This window comes from Athene cunicularia, unplaced genomic scaffold (assembly GCF_003259725.1).
Source record: "Athene cunicularia isolate RWA unplaced genomic scaffold, athCun1 BOjh376285_part1, whole genome shotgun sequence".
NCBI lineage: Eukaryota > Metazoa > Chordata > Aves > Strigiformes > Strigidae > Athene > Athene cunicularia.
Window position 1 is genome coordinate 1 of NW_020799152.1, and position 4,797 is coordinate 4,797.

A 4,797-nucleotide genomic window follows, 5' to 3' on the forward strand; every position below is an offset into this window, starting at 1 on the left:
AAAAGGCACGAACTGGCGGTGCGGAGCCCTGACAGTGGCCAAGGGAGCCCCGACAGTGGCCAAGGGAGCCCCGGCAGTGGCCAAGGGAGCCAGGCTGGGGCACCCACTCCCTGCGCAGACCCGGGCAGCCACTTGTCCCCACCTCGGCTGCGATTCTGGTGGCAGTGGCACGAGGAGCAGCGGCTGCAGCGCTGGGCTGTGACGGGCTGGTTAACGGGCTGGTTAACAGGCTGGTTAACAGGCTGGTTAACCCCCCCGCAGGGCCCCAGATCGGACCCAGGGGAAAGCCCAGCGCCGGCCTCGCTCCTCAAGGGTGGCCGAGAGCCCGTCCCGGAGCACCGAAAAGCATCTCCCTGCCCTCGGCGCCCGGGGCGGGGAGCAGAGGAGCCGCCCTCGGCCCCCGGCACCCACGAGCTCCCAGTAAATGATTCCTCCGATTCCTCCCGCGCGTCCCTGAGCCCAGCCCAAGCGAGCTGCCAGCCAGGCCCCGCCGTCCCGGCTCAGGCAGGTCCCCCCGGGCAAGGGAACCACTCGCCCCCTTCGCCCGCTCTGGATTTTCAGAAGCCCCGTCGCTGTGAAATCGCCGCCCCCGAGGCCAGGTTTCACTCTGCGGGGGGCACAGAGCGCCGCTTTCTCCGCAGATTAAAGCATCCCCGGGAGGAAAGTGCTCCGGGTTTGCAGACGAAGCCCCGAGCAGCCTCATCACAAACGCAGGGACAGACACGAGGCTCCGTACGCGCATCCTCGGCCTTTTCCTTCTGGGGGACGGGCGGGCCCATGCCCGCATGTGTGTCCAAAGCCCGGCCCTTCTGGTCACTCGCCGGTACCTCGGCGCAGCATGACGGATGGCAGGATGAAAAGCAGAGCCCCGAGGCTTTCAGGCGATGGTAGATTAATGATGACATGGCCTTGACCTCCAAAAGGTAAAGGTTATGAAACACTCAAGGGTAACTGGGCTTCCAATTTCATACCCGGAGGGTGAATGACAGCAACCGATGGTTTTATTCTCCGGAACACTCCAATCCTGGGACGCACAGCTGTCACCCACCACCCTATTGAAATTCATCTCAACATATTTATTCCTCCCGTTTCTCTCCCCGAGCGCTGCCGAAGTCCTTCTGGAGTCGAAGCTCCCGCGCGCCGGCGAGCGTTCAGCAGGGGATGGGAAGCGAGGGGGAAGCCCAGGGTTTGTACTGAAATATTCGACGTGCGCTTTACGCCCCCCTTCCCACCCACAACTCCGCGTCTCAGGCAGGAGCCGGCCGCAGCCTTCCACCAGCGCAAGAGCTCCGCTGCGATGAGAGACACGCGGCAGGAGCTGGCGCGAACGTCCCGGTCACAGCCCCGGCACAACCCGGGCGCTGGACGGACCCCCCCATTCTGCTGCCGCGGAGGAGCGACTCCTGAACGGCGCGGCTCCCCCAGAACGACACCACGTAGGCGGATCCAAGGGCCCCGATGCGTTTGCGAAGCATCAAACAGCCTTAACTCCGCGGGAAAGAGACACCAAACCCCCCCGGTGCCAGGAGCTCAACTGGGGGCCTCAGAGAAACGTCCCCTTCGCCAAGTCACAGCGGCGCCATCCACGGAGCCCGGCCCGCGCCCCCCGCCGGCCCTCCGGGAGCCACGGTACACAATTAGTCCCCAAAGTCACCCGAAGTTGGAGCGAAGTTTGATCTTCTGGCTTAATTCACCTGTGGAAAACAGCTGTAAGCGCCTGGGACGAGCCTGGCGCAGGAAGAGCCCGAGCTGCAGGTCCCTGAAGATCTTTATTCAGCAAAGGAGGTGGGAAGGATCAAGGGCACGAGCTGTTTAAAGCCCCGGAGAGGTCCCGGCCAACTCGTTCCCGCTAAGGAAGCCCTGAGCGACGCGGGAGCAGCGACCGGCTGCTCTCCTGGTCTAACTCACCTTCTCCGCAACGGTTTCCTACTCAAGCTAAAGGAAACGGGCGACCGCAAGCGTGCTCCTCGTCCCTCCTTCCCACAGACGTCTCGGGAAAGAGGTCGGGAAGGCAAAACAACCACCCAACTGCTTTTCTGCGCGAGCCGCGACAGGCAGCAGGTCCGAGGGGGCTGCGTCCAGTCACCGCCACTTTCACAGCCAGAAGTTTACGCTCGTCCCAAGCGGGGATCAGCAGGGGAGGCAGAGCAGAACGTCGCAGCCGTGTGCCAAGGGTGCGCCTGCACCTCTCCCAGCGCCCAGCTGGAAAGAATTCCTCCGTCCCGACGTGGGGACGAGGCCAAGGCGCCGGGAACGGCCGCAGGATGGGGACGCTTCTCAGGTGCACCCCAAGGCAAAAGGCCTCGGAAGGGGCCTTTCATCTCTCCACACCCACCAGACAGCAAATTAAACATCATTCCGTGCTCACGGGGGGCTCCTCCCTCCCAAAGCCGACCAGCCCCGGCCCCGACCCCCGGGAGTGCGTTTGGGGGCGACACACCTGGCTCTGGAGCCGGCAGCCCGCAGCGCCGAAGCCGCTTGGCAGAGCAAGAGCGTTTTCCCTCGGCGAGTCCAGCTGTTCTTAAAAAGAGGCAATCGGGCTACGACTAAACACGATCTGAATTGCACATTAGCCTCAGATTTAAAAAAACAAAACAAACACAACAACCACGCATCCAGCGCAAAAACCGCGACACACCCCGGCGAGGTTTAACCCTTCCCAGGCAAGCGGCGGCGCCAACCCTGTGCCGAGCCCCCCACGCGCTGCCGCCGCCGAAGGGACCGACGGCCCGGCCCGGGGAGGAGAAGCCGCGGCCAGTCTGCAGAATGAGAACCCTCCGGGTGCCAACGCGCCCGCTGGGACCGCCCGGGCGCCACCAAAGCCGCTCCCCGGAGGCGCGCAGGTTTGTTCCTGCTTTTCTCTTCGGGTTCTGGGAAGGCAGGCGAGCGCCCAGCACCCCCAGAGGGGAACGATTTCTCGGCGGTAAGCTCCAGCAGCCCCAGCCTGACCCGCCAGCAAAAATACAAGCAGGGCAAACCGAAGCAGCCCGCGGGAGCAACGGGCCGGGAAGAGCTGCCCCTGCCAACGTGACCGCGCTGCCCCGAGTTTAATTGTGGGACTTTGCACCAATCGAGAAGTAACTTCCAGCCTGACCGCCACGGCGCCGGGCGGAACTCAGCCCTTCTCCCAGCGCTCGTTTCTCCGAGGAGCAGCAGAGCCAGGGCTGGGTGATCGATTCACTCCCAAACCCAACTCTTCTTCTCTGCCAAACCGTCTGGGGCCGAGGGCCGGCCTGGACCCTGCGCGTCCCCGCGCCGACGGGCCAACCCTTCCCCCAGGCGACGCCACGTCTGACCTCCAGGCTGGACGCTTGGATTTTCACCCTTTCCCCCCCCAACCCCAGAGCATCCTCAGGGATGAGCAGAGCAGCCCCAAGGTAAAATCCCGTGGAGGGAGGCCGTGGTGTAGAGGGTCAAATCCATCAGATTCCGGACAGGGAACCCCACTGCGGCGCTCGCTGCCCTGCCCCAGGCAACGGGAGCTGAGCTCCAGGAGAGCTGACACCCCGCAGCACCCAGAGCCCCCCCCAGCACCCAGAGCCACCTCCAGCACCCAGAGCCACCTCCAGGCAGGGACAGGCCAGGGAAATCTGAGTGGGGACGCCCGTGGAGCAGGCTAAAGGGGAAACACACGGGGCAGTGACCTTCATCCAACCCAGCCCAGCGCCAGGACGGGTGCGGGTGCTCACCCCCTCCCCGCGTACAACGCCCTCAGCCCACCCCCGAGCAGGAGAGATGAAAGCTGGTAGGCAAAACGCCCAGAAACCCCCTCATGTTTGATCTTTTACGGTCCCTTAATTTGGTTTCTCCAGTGTCACTAAAAACTTGAGATTCTAGCGGAGCTCCAAGGGAAGGAGATCTAGCCGAAGAGCTGCTGCTCTGCAAATATTTGACTAAACTAAACCCTAGAATTGTTCAATCTGTACATTTATTCCTGTAGGACGCGTCTCAGCTCCAGGGACGACTCCTCTCCCAGCCAGGCCTCCCCCACGAATCCCCCCTCCGCCCCCGACTTGCTTTTATGCCTTTTAAAGAACCCGAATGCCCAGAGCCCGGGGAAAGGTGTATTAGCCACCAAATCACCCGTGGAATTACGCTGTTCCACCCCAAACGGTATTAGAAGACCACGTTTTTCAAGAAGCTTCTTTTGGCCCCGTGGGATGAGCCCGGCTGCCCGAGGGTCCAACCTCCAACAGCATGTGACACACCCACAGCAAAAACATCCCAAAAAACCCCCTAAATCCGCGTGTTCTGACCCAGCCACACGCCCGCAGAGGATCCTGGATCTGCGTTCGGGGGTCTCTAAGGCTCCCCCCGAGCTCAGCGCTCCCCAATCCCCCTGGAAAGCGCAGAGCCGGGGCGGGGGGATCAGCTCCGCCGCCCCGGAGCAGAGCCTTTCATCGCTGAATTTGTTAAGACCGAGAAAACATTTTAGGGGCCAAGCCCACGGATCTTTTGCTTTCACAGAGATTTCTCTAACGTTCCCACAAAGCCGTCGGCACCGCGCGTGCGAGGAAGCTCCGGAGTCCCCTCCAAAGCCACAACCCGAGGACGTGGCGCAACGTCACCGCAGAGCCCAGAGCTGCCGGGGGACGTGGAACCGCCGGAGTCTTCCAGGAAGGGGAAGAGCTGCTGAAGTTCTCTTAATGAATTAAAAGGCTTCAGTGGAAAGGAGGGATCCTCCGCAGCAGCTCACAGGGTTTAATTCACCCACAGCCGCTCCTCGCGGCACACGCACCCCTCCACGCGTGTCACCTGGGGGGGGTGGGGGGTGGGTTTGGGGCTGTTTTTACTTTT